This window comes from Oculina patagonica, chromosome 7 (genome assembly GCF_052425735.1).
Source record: "Oculina patagonica isolate OP01 chromosome 7, crgOcupat, whole genome shotgun sequence".
In the NCBI taxonomy this organism is placed as follows: Eukaryota; Metazoa; Cnidaria; class Anthozoa; order Scleractinia; family Oculinidae; genus Oculina; species Oculina patagonica.
Window position 1 is genome coordinate 7,794,920 of NC_135764.1, and position 16,620 is coordinate 7,811,539.

The following is a 16,620-nucleotide window of genomic DNA, read 5'->3' on the forward strand; positions in this document are numbered from 1 at the left end:
TCGCGGAGAAAAATATGAACAAAAACTGAAAAAAAACTCGAACAAAATATCTTGAACCAGAGTTTCTTGATGCTTTAATGGTGCATGGATAAGGTTCAATGACGTCACTCAGACTTGCTGACTGGCAAAATCACTCAGACTTTCTGACTGCAGCGTAAGCACATTGTGACGTGCTTGAGTTCACATTCACCCGAGTAAATTCCATGACGTGTATATTAAGCTCCACCATTAATGCTTGTTTGGTGAGAACCACAAAGAGGATCTAGCGCAGGATCATGCATGGATATACCAAAAGAGGTGGGTCACACTTCCTAAATGAGTAAACATTTTTCTTGCTACTTCTAGCTGAGAAGCATTTTAATTGCTCATAGCCCGCCCAAAACCGTTTTCTGTCGTCACATTTGCTTAACTGGCTTCTACTTGTATTTTGAGTTAAACGAAGAAGGGCCTTGGAAAAAAGGATGGGCTACACAACTAACAAGGGATTTTTTGAATGAATCACAACTGTATTGAGTATTATAAAATGTTGATCTAGGTCCACTGATTAAACCTATCTCGCGACCAAATAATTCAAACGTAGTAAAAATTATCAACCGTGTAAACAACTGAACAAAGTCGTATTCAAAGCTATGCCATTTGAATAGCTGTTAGCGTAGTGGAAAAGATATCAAGGACAGCAGAACCCACTGTACTCTTGACACAGTAAACCAAAAATGGTAATGCTCTGTCCCGCGACGAGTTTCTTACAAGGATGTTCTTCACAAGTCCTAACATTGAAAGCAAAGTTAAGCAACAACTATTCCTGTGGGTACAAGGGCGATGAACAAGCAAGAAGCAGTAAATTTATATATGTAGCTGGTTTTTATATCTTGTTGCATGTCGAGGACGTTTTTATACGAAGTGAGGGCTTGACAGCAATAGAGATTACTACTCGTGTCGGCAAAATTTATATCAGTGCAAGATCAGATGATTATGATCATGGATACCACGTTGCTAAGGCATCCTCTCTAACTACAAAAACTATTTTTTAAGATGAAATTTCTCTTCTTTCTTTAGTAAAAACAACAAAAGCATCAATTTAGTACGTCAGCTTTTAAAGGCATTTGAGTGACATGCATGAATGACATTCATGTATAGAGCATAATGCGGCAAAGCACGCACCATGTGTTTGAACAAAAGCCATGAAAACAACCGTTAATTAATAAGACATTAATAGTAGATTAATTTGAATAACGTGTAATTTTGTGGTCTTTTTCGAATTTGTTCATTATAGGAATGCAGTCTGACCGGCGCTTTTCTAATATCAACATAGTACCTTGAGGCGACTTTCTAATTTAACGGTTTTTTTGGTGTCATAAACGATCGCCAAATGTCGTTCTCTTAAAAGTTTTCGTTGAGGTCACGAAAGTAAAGAAAAAACGTAAAGGTTGATTCGTTAAATGGTTACTATCCGGGCCGTCAATAGCGGCGCAAAAGAGAGAAGAATCACCCACTGCCACCCAGAAAGAACTAAACACACCCAGCAAAAATGTAGATTATTTTTTTTGCAAGGAAGGATACTGCCATAACAATTTGGTAGACATAGGTTTTTGGTTCATGAAATTGTTTACACTAGCTCTTGTACTTTTTTTGGTAGTTTTAGCAGGAAAGATTGAATGGTGCCGCTTAGCTACACTGTTAAGACGTCTAGATATAGAGAACTTTTATTGTTATTAATCAGTAGTGCTTATTTATTTATTCATTTTCGTTTTGATTTATTATTTAGATCTTTTATTCAGTTAGTGGTGACTTATCGATTGATCCTTCGGTTTGACATTAATAGAATTTTTGTTGTTATCTATCGGTTTATGTATTTATTTATTTGTTTCAGGATGTTATTTATTCTTTAGATCCCTCATTCACTCAGTCCATGATGACTTATCGATCGATCCTTCGGTTGGGCATTTGTTAATTCATCCCTAGTTTCTCGAATTCCTGGATCTAAGCTTTAAGTTTGTGAAAGGGCCCTAGTATTTGACTATCCAAATGAAGGTAATGAGTGTTTTATGTTGTGTGGTGGCTCTGACCTTCAAGTCTGTTGATTAATTTTTTGTGTCAACAGTTGCTTGATATGCTACTGTTTAAGGTAGTGTTAACCTTGAGTCTTTGGATACTGACCTGATTAGAGCCATTCTAACGAAAGCTATTGAGTAGTACATTCAAGCAACGCTGATTGGTTTTCAATATTTTGCAAAACGAAATTTAGATTTAAGTTTTTTTATAGTTTGATGATGTTGGGAATGAAGGGTGTAAGGAAGGAGGGTAAAGAAGAGCGCACTATCCCAACGAATGCGAACTATACACTCGAAGAATATTTTTGTAGTGATGGCAATTTACAAATTACTTAATGCTTCTATTTTGAATAGCCAAAACCAAAAACCAAAAAAATAAAAAAAAAAGATAAACAACAAGAAACAAAGGAAACAAAGATGTTGTATTGGTTGTTTATTTTTTTTGGATTATGACTAAATTAAACCAAATACCAATAATGCCAACATACAAACAACATAACTTAACAAAAACCTGAATGAACGATTTGGGTTGCAACGTTTCAGACGTTTTCCGCTAGTCTTTTGACGAAATACGCTCCCTCAGCCCAAGCTAGTGTCGTGGTTAGAATGCTAAACACAAAAGCCCGAGGCTATGAATCTGCAAAATAAAAGAAAAGCACTTTGTTCTAATGTGAATTTGAACAATACGACCTCACACCGATAATTATTTCTGATTTCCTTTTCCCAATAATGAGTTCTTTGTTCGGGTTCAAATAAACTTTACGAAGTTGAATAAATTATTTTATATTCTGTTGGCTCCGAATAATTGTAACCACAGCCATTTAAATAATTTACTACTGAGGACCGAAAATCTCGTTAGTGGTTAGCAGGCTACGTAAGAAAGCGACTTTAATTTAAGGTGAGCTTGAATGCTTTTCTATACAGTGTTTTAATCTAAACTAGCGATGAAACATCACGAGAAACAGGATGTAGTAAATCAAAGTATTTCTAACACGTTCTTGATCTTATCCGTGCAAATTGCCTTTTGTTCGGCGCTTAAAAGATCTTCAGAAAATGTTCTTTGATTGTACTACAGCATTGAAGCTATTAAAAGAGGGAGGGCTTACTTCGACCGATGTGGTTGTGCAAGAGGCAACGATAGACAATTACGTGCTTGAACTTCAGTAACCGACAAATACCGTCGTGAAATACTTGGTTAGACAAGGCATTGCGGCTTATTAAATAATAGTTTCTTCGTGGCGCTAGAGGGTAAAACTGTTATATTCAAAATCCAGTTTTTGCGGTAGTTCGTGGTAAAGAAAACTGTAATGATTGCCAAATAGCGTTTGTCCAACTGAGATACCGACAATCAACGATCAATCACTGCTATACAACAAGCTGGTCCGTTATATAACAGTCCCTTTCAAGACGATTTGTCGTTGTTCCTTACAATTCGTTAATCCTGACGTCTTATCGTCTTTCTTTTCTGTTTAACTTACTATTCGAAGTTTCTTGACGTCACTGCAAACACCGATGCGTTATGGTTCATAACCTTGCTTCGTCACTATTAGGTTGTGTTCGCAAACCTTTTTGTTTCCCAGAAACAAAAGCAATTAAAGTTATCTTGTAAATGGTCTGCGCTTGGCTTACAGGGGCTCAAAGGTTTTCAAAAACGGTGACATATATTCAGTCAAGTGACATCGGATTCGTCTAAGATAATCGTTCTTGAGACATGAAAGAAAAATGTATGTTGTCTGGCTCGATTTAGCAACAATCAATCTCTCTAAAGGCAAGTATCAAGACTATAAAATGAAACAAATCTTTTTCTTGTCAAATTTGTAGAATTAAGTCTAAAACTTCGTTGATTTTCGGTAATCATTTTTGCAAGGTTGTATATTGTCATTAACGAGCAACACATCCAGTTTTGTTCAGACACGGTATCTCTCAAAGTAACTTCGACACAATGTCCCCTTTCTTTCTCTAAGACATGTAGTATAGGGAGGAAGAAACCGATCATAAAGTACCGATTAGCCGTCATTTGGTATACTTAGTAAATGACTAATTAGCTTGTGTCTCCTTAGTATAGCTCACTGGTTAGAAGATCCGCTCTATGTGCATGCGGAACATCATGAATTCGACTCCCGTCCAGGACTAAGGACCCCCATGCTCGTACCAATTTGAATGCAATTATTTATATTTGGCATCCTATTTTTATCTCTGGTTTACCAAATGAAGAAAATTTCATGCAAGCGGTTTGTAAGCCTCTAAAATGTGTCTTCACAGTTCAAAATGGCGGTCAGGAGGGGGTGGCAGTTATGACGGGAAATGCCAGTCGGAAGTTGATGACGACAAAGCTTTTAAGAACTATCTTACAAGGCTCCCTTTCCATAGTAAACAGTTGGCTTGTTTTCTACAAAGACGTACGGGGCAGGCTGTATGTAACATACCTACATGCATACGATACATTTAGGCGAAGGAAGAGGCAGTTTCTTGACAGTGAAAGGTCACTGAATAACCAGAACATCTATAGACAAGCTAGCTCAGGCTAGCCTTAATATTGCATCAATTAGAGGGTGATGTATCTTGCATCGACGTTAAAAAAAGGAGTTTTGGCTGAATACTATACGTTTCAAAACAACTTAGACTGATATGGTAATTCAAGTTACCTTAAAACAGTTTCAAAATGCAGAAATGATCAATATGGTGGTCTTAGATTTTTATGCTTGTGTGAGCACGCTGCGTTCATGCATTAAAATGTCGAGAAACCCTATGACCAAACACTTCTCCAAACAATATAAGTCATCTTTTTTCTGTTTTGAGTATTTTACTTTCACTTGTAGTCGGTTGTAATCACAAATTGAAGCGAATTGAAAGTGTGGTGCGTAAAAAGTGAAAATACCACACGACAACTATAGAAAATTAATTTATCTTTTACCTAGCCATCTTGGAATTACCAAGATAAATTGAGTACTGCCTGTTGATGCCAGACTAACTAGGGTCACAATGACTGTGGCACTTTTCTCAATATTTTTATTCTATGTTTATTCTAAATTTTGAAATTTTTCACTCAGTTTGTAAGACAATAATTAAAGCCAGCTTGAAACATGAAAATAAATAATTGAGCTTCACTGCCGTGGTTTATGTTCTAAATTGGAACAGTAGCCAAGAACGAGCTAAGAAGAAACTGGGAAATACACCAAGATGTACGCCACACATGAGAGCCGTTGTACTGACCATTAATTCTTTGTTAAGTGACATTTTCCTTGCGGTCCTCGTCATCAAAGTCCGTATAATACATGTTATAATATGACATAGCTTCCACAGTTCATGAGAATATGTTTCCAATACCAAAAAGTTCCAAAAGGTTTTCTTCTAACATATAAAAGTACTAAAGCACAGCCGTTTGTGTATTTTTACTGAGCTTCCATTTTCACATAACCAACCTAAAGGGCAATATAAGTGATATACCAATGCTGAGAATTAACGATATCTACGAGGCTACGGTCATCAAACCCACTCGAGCTGAGCTAAAATCACGTGTCATTCAGCTGTTATAAGTACCTGAAACCCTCGTCGTAGGCCGGGCAGGGCAGTCATTTTCTCAAGTGCGTCATTAGTGTAAACAACAACGCACGCAAAATAGCATTAGCAAAAACTATATTAGTAGATTAACCTCAAAGTTTCTATTTCTGAACTTACCGACAACCGTATTTCATATGGGCTTTAAGCTGTTTGTGCTACATGCGGCGTTCCACGTTCTAACTGAATGACGCAGTAAAATAACTTGTCCGAATATAGCTGCAGCTAAGAGGGATGATCTTCTCTTACAGAAGTATTGGAATCCAACAATTTAGTGCCAAATTGGTGTTAAGTGTTTACAAATGCACTGACTCGAAAAGGTACCATATTTTCTTGGTTACATTTTTTTCGTGGGGGGAGCCATTGCTAGTGCTGTTGTGTGTTAATTATGATGCACGACGCAGCTGGTTCAAGATACAGAGGCGAGAGACTCTGACTAAAGTTTCCAGCTTTATTTTTTTATGTACGGGGATCAAGTTCTTATCTCCTTCTTGCCCATATTGCTTTAAAGTGTTGATCAATAAGACCAACTTGAAAACGTCTGTTCTGACTTCTATGTGACAAAGAAACGTTACACTACATGTCGTAACTGAGGAAACCTTTCATGAGTGAAGTTCTGTGATAGCCAGGTCAAGAGGAAGAGGCGGGATACACTCACAATGTTGCCTGTATGGCATTAAGTTGAAGTTCCACCTCCTACCACCTCCCATATCGCTTTTTAAGTGTTTACAAATTGAACCAAACTGAACTGAACGTACCATTTTGACTATGTTACAAAGAAAGTAAAAGTTCAACCAGGAGGAACGTTTATATGTAATGCTATGTTTTGCAGTGAAGTCAATTCTGGTGGGAGGTGCAGTTTAATGGCGAGAGAGACTGACATGTTTCGTGTGAATATAAATCAGTCTTTTCTTTCTGTATACTTACACTATACGTTATAGTGCTTAATATTTTATGTACACAGCTCGAGACTACTGTCTGCTCGCTGATGTGAATGTCCATAGCATAGGAACAGCTTTCAGAGTATGCTAGTTATTATGCTATTTCCTCGCACACGGGCGCTAAATTATGTACAAGACCTGTTTTTTCGTTAACATACATTTGCACTGTTGAAGGGACAGTTGTTATGGACCTGCTGTCATTACGGTCTGTTTAGCACTACAGCATATTCTAATTTATAATATACTATATTTAACATCGATACTGTATTTACGTTTTTCTTAAGGCTTTCGTTTAACCTCTCGCAACTAGATACACTCATATACGTTACTATTATAATACGGGGGATGACAAGAAATTCGTCTAAAATAAGTTAATTTTATTTTTTAATTTTCGTAGTTGTCTTAGAAAAAGCAATGCAGCTAGCTACTTACGATTGTCATAATGGGAATTCACTAGGTCTGACATCTCATTCAAGTTATTGAAAGTTAAGAAAAGGCCTGTCAAATCGGATCTAATCACTGTCTCCTGCATTCACTTATATCATGCCATTAGGAATGAAATTAATCAAAAGTCGTCAACTGGTGCATGCCATAGGTATGTAGGGCTGTTCATGGTGTACAAGCGTTTCCTATCTCCAGTAAGAACGTAGGTAAGACAATTTAGAGAAATTTGTTACAGATATTTAGTACACGCTGTTGGTTCTAACCACGCAACAACAGAGCAGAAAATTATTTTAGCTCTGCGGTTTTGCTACGGTTGGAATAATTCTCACTAATGGCAGCAATAGCGACTAGTTTTCGTCAAAGTTTTTGCTTAGGTCGTCCGTCATGCAATAGAGTGGAATGAAAAAGGTATTCTTTTTTTAATCTGCTGTTAGGTGTTCTATTCCTTATTTACGCCTTCATCAACGAAATGGGTGGCAATTGCAAGCGTCCCTTAAAACAATTAAAAGGACAGTAAGGGGCGTAAGAAAGGGCCAGGATAGGCGTCGAAGCACACGTGCACATTTTGTCAGCTACAACAGGCCTTTACCGAAGAGTATGTACTCGGTATAATAACCTTGGTGTAAATGAAAGTTTACAATTTGCTAAAATCGAAAACTTCAGTTATGATTTGGCTCAGGCAGTTTGCTGTAGCTTATAATCTAAAGTTTGCACCACTTTGTTCCATGTGACCTACCTTTAAATGAACAGCGGAACACACTTTTAAATTTGCATAGCCGAATAGCTAAGACGGAAGGCAACGAGTCATTAAGTAATGAAGCGTTGGGTTTATCTAGTGTCATGTAGGGCATGCATGTTCCTTCTTGGAGCAAAACCACAAGGAAGCAAGTCACGAAGAGGCACACCCAAGTTTGACATTGGCAGTTTCGTTCACGTTATCAGTTAATAGATCTACCGCAATCGACCCCAATCTGTAAGTAGAACTGTTTGGTTGTTATAACAACATACGTTCTTCGAAGGAAGGTACATTGCTTAATCTCACTCTTAATAATTCATTTTAAAGTTTATATGCAAATCATTCGTTTTGGAAACTAAACCGTTGCTATGTAAGGATTCTTCTAGAATGTCATTTGGGCTGACATCTCTCTTAAGCCATTTACAGCTAAAGAAGAAAGCATTTCAATTCTTCTAATTGCTGTCTGCTGGCTTATAGACAAGCACCTTTAATGACGCCCCCAGGAACGCGGGCTTTATTATAGCACAAGAGCTTCCAAACAGATAATCCTAACGAATCTTCATCAGTGGAACTCGCCTCAGTTCTGTAGGAAATAGCCGTGTACAGGATTTCTTTACTGAACCTAGAAGTCATTGCATAACATCATTGGTAAGGCGTTTAAGGTCGATGCAAATATTTTTGTTATGTAACCGACAGCAACTTAATTCTTCAATTTTATGCGAGAACTTAGCAGAAACTCTGTGTTTCTGTACGGCAATTGGATAATGCTTGTGAAGAACGTAGCATGTACCAGCGACAAAGAATTGATCTTTTAAAGTGAAAATTGTGATCGTTTGGTTCATGGAATCATGTCGTCCCTATGTTGATATGCTAGATATGTGAAGCATTTTTATGTATTTCTACTATTTTGTAGCTATTGCTTTAACTATAAATTTCTATACAACGTTATGTCGACGTCCTACTCAACTAAAAGAAATCAATAGTGCAATAAAGTGCGTCAGAAAGGGCCAGTATAGGAGTCGAAAACACACGTGCAAAATTTTATTGCTTTCCAAGCTACTTCAGGCCTTTCTCGAGGTACATATATTCGACATAAAGATGGCAGTTTTCATATAAACGATATTCACTTGGGAATATAGTTAAGAAATGATTTGACCAAGGGGTTTGGCTTCAGTTTGCAATCAAAGGCTACAATTCTTGGTTCCATGCGATCCCACTTTATGCATGAACAACGAAACGGAACATGTTTTGAAATTTGCATGATATAGCGTAGACAGATGGGGTCGAGTCATTAATTAAAAGAGCGGTATTTTAAGTTGTGATGTGGTGTGGTTCCTTCTTGGAGGACAGCAACAAGGTAGAGAGGTTTTCAAAAGTCACGCAAAGTCACACCCAAGTTTACCCTTCCATCCTCGCCATGCGAAATTATCATGTTCTCTTCTTTAGCTACTTGTCTGGTTTTTGACAGATCATGCCAAAACGAAGCAAATTTTGTAGACATTTTAAGGACGCGTTCCAACTACTTTGTCAAAAAAGCATATTTACACCATACCAAAAGCATTTGGGGGATCTCGAGAAGTATTGGTCGAGCTGTCTTGCCATAACTGATATTGATGCTTCAAATGTCGCAGCTATTAAAAAACAACCAGGATAATTTATTACGATTACGTTTCTCTTTTCTTAAAAGGAAAGAAAGTTTCTCAGGTAAGAAAGCTACCACGTTAAATTCAATAGCCTTTACGTTACAGTGAAGATCTATACATTATTTATTCCTAAGTGTAGTTTAGTCGCAACCACAGAAAGCTATTAGATTATACCACTTAGAGAACGCTCCGTGCTTTTAAAATCATTGACACAAAAAGAGAAATTAGCTGTACTTGAACTGTGCTGCTTTATCAGCCTAATGATCCGTTCAAAACAGGAGACATAAACGCTAATAAAAACATATAATAATGTGTGTATTGTTGCGGCTAGGTACAAATATAGACTTTATAGTGGAAGGGCTCAGTGACATAAATGTTTTCGTGGATTTGATAATTTGTTTCAAAATTTCTCTCAAATTTCTCTCTTGATATAATGCTTATTTGTTAAAAAATATAGAGACTACGGTTTCATGCATCTGTAATAACTTCGATGTTATTATTGTTATTACATGTAGCATTATTATTTTGGTTATCAAATATGCTTCCTTCACAAGACCTAAAATTTCAGTATAAAAACTGTTAGTATTAACAATTGTTGTGTATGAGTTTTGGAATGGAATCTAAATTTTTTATTGGATTATTTTTTGAATCGACGATTTTCAATGCTCGTAATGGAGCTACATTGTCTCATACTCTTTGTGGCAACCACGGTCAGTTATTTACAAAAAACATATCTGGCGGGACTACGGTATGATGCGTTTTTAAGAACTTCCATGTTATTATTATTAATAGAACTATATTTGTGTTAATTAAATATGCTTCCTTCACAAAGCCTACAATTTCAGTATTAAAACTGTCTAACAAATGTTATGCACGAGTTTTGAAAAATAATCAACACTCTAATTTGGATTCTTGTTACGACGATGTTTAATGATCATACAGTGTAATGGACCTACATTGTCTTGTACTCACTGTGGCAATCACTGTTAGAGAAGTAAGGTAGTTAATATCTATATCATTTTAGAAAGTACAGCCTACACGTAGAAGCGTCTTTTAAACGTTTTGCTGTTTATCCTGGCTTTGCAGTCTTATTTGTACAATCAAGAGAAATTAAGCAAATGTAAAAATATAAATTGAATAACACTTCATGAATGCAACAGGGACGAATTTTCAAGTGGTGTTAGTGTATCTATACGAATGATAAGGTAGTCGCCTTGTTGTTATTAGATTAGAAGTAAAAAAAAATGCCACTGCGCCTTAAATTTTGGTTCGAGGTTTATGTTGATCCGAAAACTCACGACTTTTTTCCCAAAACATTTCAACACTCAAAGTTTCCTTCATGATGCAATGTATGTAAACGTACACTTTTATCGGGAGCTTTCATTTTACTACTTAGTCTTTTAATGTTTATTACACTTTTGTTCAGTAGACATTGCCACGTAGATCATCTATCTGCTTCGTGCTGTACACGCAGAAGAAGTGAACTTTGTAACTTTTTGATGCGAATACAAACGTTCCTTTTCACGGTGCAATTTTACTTCTAAAGCCAAATCAGTCATCGTGGTTACAATTTTTGTCTGCTCTCTTGTGGAATGCATACCTTACTTCATACAACAAAACGTTAACTAGCTGTCTTTCTCTCATGAAATATTGAAAGCATATTAACTTATAGTTACTGAAAGGTACGTTGGAAGTATTTTGAAGACTAAAAACGGCAATTTGCCGAGCTATAAAATCACATAGCTAAGCGGCACATTTTTTTACAACCTTGGAGTTACACGTCGTCGCGGTTTTTTTATATTTATTGAACAAGACGAAACCTCGTTACAGCCGAGAATTTTTCTTTATTGGGAGACAAAATGAGCTATGTAATGATATATTGTCTTGTCTTGTGATGAACAACTAACCTTTACATGAAAACCACAAAATGATAGTTTTTAAAGTGCAAATACGCCAAAGAGATAATAAGAGACTGAAAAGGAAAAAATAATGGTTGTGTCGAAGTAGGATTGAAATGAATTAGGAACATAACAAGAGGCTATTCTTTTCCAGTTGTGCCTTTAGTTTTAAGATTACAATATGGAAAGTCTAAGAAAGAGTTATAATCACAAATCAAGTCCAATTAGAGAATTACCAGCGGACCAAGAAGAATGTTTGAATAAAACGGTTAAGAAGAGAAAATGAAAAGAAAAACATGTCGACAGTCGTTGATGAAATTTTGGTGTGATCATTCAAATGAGAGCAATTGGACTGTTTCGAGAGTTTTATAATGCCGTACAAAATGGTTTTTATTTTGAAGGCTGGATGGAACCCTAGTGTAAGAATTCAAACGAAAGCTATTGATCTGTACTTCTATGCAGTACCTTTTTTATGAGGTACAGGGTGGTTTTAACTTTACAGTTTGTGGATGAAACCGTAGTGTGTGACCTTTCAAATGGAAGCAAATGGAAGCTATTGAGTAGTTTTTTCGCGTTATTACTCTGTATAAGTTTTACGGTAGCAAAACTGACTGAGTTCAAAAATTAATCATTCCAAAAGATCAATAAAAATCAAACAAGGAATCTTGTCCACGCGTTCCCTCAAAATCGGGACAAGCGAAAACGTTGTATTTTTCACAGTTGTTGAATTAAACATTTGTTCTATTTTTGTGCGTCATATTGTCCCTAGAGGTTTACCAAATGACGAAATCAAGCCGCCATTTTTAGTTGTATAACAATGGTAACAGATGGCTATAGCGTCAATTCAAACGCTCTCACGTTTTCACTTAAGTTTGCTTAATATATATTTCTGAAAGCAAATTATCACACAAAACCACATATCCCCCTGAGTAAAGGTTGAAATACAAATTTGAACAGATTAAATAGTGGCAGTAAGAATTTTAATGAGTTGTCTCTTTTCTCAAGCTTGCAGAAAAAAAAGCCTGCGAGTAAGAAAGCAGCCACAATAACTCTTAAATGAAATTGCTTTTGTTGGATATAAAAGTATGGTATCTATTCAGCCGCGTTCTCTTGGTGATAAATGGTCTTCATCGACTGTGATTACATAATCTGCAGGCGTTGCACGCATGTTTTCGTTGAAATGCAGAGTAATGAGGCTTCATGTCAGACAATGAAACTTCCATTTGGAAAAGTAAACATGCAACGTTAAAAGGCAAAACTTTATCAAAAACCTAGTTTTGGAAGCTAAAATTGTACAAGTGTACGTGGAAATGGCAAATGGACAGCGATTTTAAAACTTCGATAACGTCAAAGCTTTTCAACCTTTCACAAATAATGTCGGTAATTTATTCATTTTGAACAAAGTAGAAATTGTACAATTGTACAAACAGCACTTCTACGTGACACAATGCGAAAGATGCGTGTAAAGAGAGAGTTGAGATGATGTTTAACTCACTCACGATAACTTATTTTAAGATGAATGTGGACCAAGCATGTAAACTCGACAAGGGTGAGGCTGGTTTACAGGGGACCAATAATTTTTCAGTTAGGTGAGAAGTCAATAATTTATCGTCTTTCAGAATTCATAAGAATTAGAACTAACAATTAAATCATGCGCCGAAAATGACCAGAATGTTAAAGAATTTACTTATGTGCCAAAGGTGTGTCTTGCACAGTCTAAAGGCACAACGTGCTAAGTCAGTCACATGACATGCCCTTCATTCATGTGTCCAGCCAAGGCCAAGGCAAAGAGGGGACTAATCACCCGTGTCAAGCCTTTCATTAGGTCTCTTGTTCTGAATAGCACTTACATGGTTTACAGTTTAAGGAAGAACATTCCAGATCCGTCTAGAAGGTTCCAGTCATTGCTCTTCACGATTGGTTTCTGGTACGTAACAATGCCCCTGATGTGAAAACACACTTGTTCAACATAATTCAGATTGCATGAAAACTGCGTTTAGTGGTACGAGGGGTACTTAGTTTTCTGGTCACGTACGCTTCAAACATACTTCGTTAGCGTCTCTAAGTGTTCACGCTTTTCGTTTCCTGTTCAGCTTATAATTTAATGAGAAACGGACACAGGAGAAATTAAGACCAACCAGATTTATTGTCACCATTTAGTTTCGTAGTGATGCTATCTCGCACAACAACTGGCGACCTCCGTCCGGCAACTAAAAGCTTAAATATTTGCAATTAGTCTCTCCAAATGTAGCTGCAAAACACCCGGTGTTCATTGTAGGAATAAACAAAAAACTATTTAAAATGGCCATACAGAACACTGTTTTGGGTCCTAGCAAAGTTATAACAAGTGGCAGTGAGAATAGCAGTAAACTTATCCTCTGCTGTTAACAGACAATAAAAGCCAGGATGGCTTCTTCGCAGCAGCAAAACGTTTACCAGGTCTTGCTGTTTTAAATCTTAACAACATTCATTGATTTGGAAGAGTGGCCAATTTAAATTAGTTTTATACTGGAATACTGCCTTCAAATGGGCACCCAACTGTGTTTCAGGTCTAGTTCGAAAACGCAACATTAGTTATTATGTTTTATTAAATAGTGTATACATCAATAATAACCAATTAAATTTTATTGATAGGAAATTGAAGAGAGTTTCAAACCGTTGGAAATTCAAAATGAAGTACTTATTTGAAATAAGTGGCACTTATTATATTGTTTCTCCACACAACAATTATTTTTGTTGTGAAGCCCAAGAGCAATAAGATACCTAACGTTATTGTAAAGCATGAGTTCCTATTTTAGCGTTTGTCTAATTCTGTCGAACTTGTGTGCGAAGTTACGTAAATTAACGTTTGTTTTCGTTGTAGATTGCTGAATTTAACCTACGCATGCGTTGAAAGGACGACTGAAGACGTCAAACCAGATCAGATTACCTAAGTGTGCCGGGAGCAAGGTATTTTATGACGTTTTCAGCTTAGTATAAACATAAATGTCTTGACCTTGATGGCCTGTAGTTTATGATTTTTGTAGAAAAGCACAACAAAATGTGAATCATTTGGAACATCGAACTGACGTCGTCGAACGATCACCTAAATAATTGACGTTAATGTAATAATAAGAAGAATCCGTATAAGGCACTGTAGCTCACATGTCAAAATCGATCGAACTGAGCTCGAGGGGCCGGTGGCCATTGTACACAGAGAATCTTTGTTCTCATTATGTATTGATAATTACTGATCAGAAAACAATTGGCGAGCGGCAAAAGTAGTAAGCGTGTCGCCTCTTGAGTGCCATTTGTGAGGTGTACGATTCGAAAGGACTTAGAAAACCGCTGCAAAGAGACGCATAGCTTTCCCCGCTCGGGGCCTTTTTGGCAGGTGGGTGAAATAAGTGGTCGCTCTAAGGTTTGCAATTCCAAAATGCTTAAGAAAAACTCATTTTGCAGAGTGGGAACTCTTTTTAAATTTCTGGATGTTAGTTGTAAACAAAACAGGTATTTTATTACAATGAACTAGCACCGTATGCTAGTTAATTGTTATGAAAGTTGAATAATGATAGATCATGAGCTCAAAGGAATACCTATCTTAAATCTTCAGTGTATTCTTTATCTATTTGAACGCTTGGCCTGACGTCAATGTGATCTTTTCCATTTTATATTGAGAACCTATCCGTTTAATTAGAAAGCTACACTCTATTTATTTTTTCTGTACCACTTTTAATTGAGACAAAAGCTGCACTGTTGCACGAGAAACATAGCTTAGCCTTAGCAGGGATTTCTTTGGGAGTTGTGGTTCGCCTTGCCTTTAACAGGCTTCATACAAGCCGACTTAAGCAATTATATAGATAACAGACTAAAGAGCTGCTTTCGGTTCTAATTCGAAACTGTTTCTATCCCCACAGGCGTTTTAAAATGTTGCTTTCAGTTTCCAAAATCTTGGTTGGGATGTTGCTGTTCGTTACCATCACGGCTAAATCTAGAAACAGACATTTTCGGCAAAGATTGGATTGCAAAGTAACTGTTGGCTACCTCCTCATGCAAAGCGACGACTGCAGGTTCAGTATTACAACTTTTGGTTGTCACGGCATCTGCTTGTCGTCGGCAAAACCTTTCAGCCATAGAACTGGATTTGCTTCAAGTTGCTCGTGCTGTGCACCCATCAAATCAACCATAAGAGAAAAAACAGTGTCCTGCAGAGGGAGAAGAAAAGTGTATCGCTACCCAGTGGCATTAGAGTGCGCCTGCAGACCGTGTTTAAACGGCTGACAGTATGTGTCCTTGTTCATGTGAAGTTTTGGAGTCAAGAAATCAGTGATTTTCGTGCGAGGAGACCGCAATGAAAGTCTAGACTTGCGTTATTTCAAGACATCGACTAAATAATAGCTCAATAACATTTGTGTGGGATTTGAACAACAGCCGTTTTTAAAAAAAATGTATTTTGAGATGGAAGCGTTCCGAAGGACTTTTTATCAAGACGTAAATGTTGCAGAGCAACACTGTCGACTGTTAAAGGTATCGGTTAACTAAAGACATTTACATTGTTGTGTTAAGTGGTTTGAAATATATCTGGTCGTCTATTGTATTTATGGTTTTACTTTTGCAACTTACTGCGTGTGGATAACATTGGTTTTCTTAACAATGCATAAAACGTGTTTTAATAGCAGCAGTGAACATTGCACTGCGTATAATCGAACTTTACATATAATGCAAAGAAAAACAGCTAAGAAATACGCAACAGTGTACAATCATTGTGGAAAAACCCGGTTTGACAGGCAGTATGGCTAACTGTTAAATAAGGCTTGAAAAATCCCTCGGGTAATTTTCAAGCAAAAAGTAACTTGATATTATTTAAAATATTTACGAGCTTGAGAGCTTTCCATTTATTTTGAGATGTTTTTCATTGCAAAAGGCAATTAAAATTAACATGAATTAGACTGATGTTGCCTACGGCGTGTTTCGGTTCCATGAACAATTTATGTAAAGTTAATTTTGTTTCTATTTAGCGGACCTAATGTCGAATATCGTTTATAGAAAACATAAAGGGAAGGCACAATGGCAAACCCAATGGTCAACGCTAGGTTAGACTGAGGTTAAAATACAGTAAAAACCACGGCGTATAAACTGTGTGCATAAAAGGGTTGAATATTTATAAAAGGATTATTTGTGTATAGATTTAAACGGCTTTGAATAATTGTAAATATTGTAAATCAATTTCTCTTATTGAGTACATGTTAGAGTGATTTCAGTTAACCCGTGGAATACTTATTACACTTTTAGATACTATTAGACACAAATTACAATGTTTTCTTTTGTTTCCTTTCGACTATTACGCACAAACATGTAGATATTGTTTCA

The 16,620-nt window shown here is 36.6% G+C and overlaps 2 long non-coding RNA genes across 2 annotated transcripts in view; one reads left to right on the top strand and one right to left on the bottom strand.

Moving 5' to 3' along the window:
* The first annotated feature begins 184 nt into the window (after window positions 1–184).
* LOC144661606 (uncharacterized) lies at window positions 185–16,581 on the top strand. Its single transcript, XR_013572317.1, has 3 exons — window positions 185–297; window positions 14,135–14,220; window positions 15,168–16,581. It is a non-coding gene; the product is annotated as an uncharacterized LOC144661606 (long non-coding RNA).
* The window catches only part of LOC144661607 (uncharacterized), a 22,960-nt gene continuing 8,850 nt past the window's right edge, over window positions 2,511–16,620 (bottom strand). The window contains exon 3 of the long non-coding RNA XR_013572318.1: window positions 2,511–2,688. This is a non-coding gene — a long non-coding RNA (uncharacterized LOC144661607). The remainder of the gene's footprint in view (window positions 2,689–16,620) is intronic.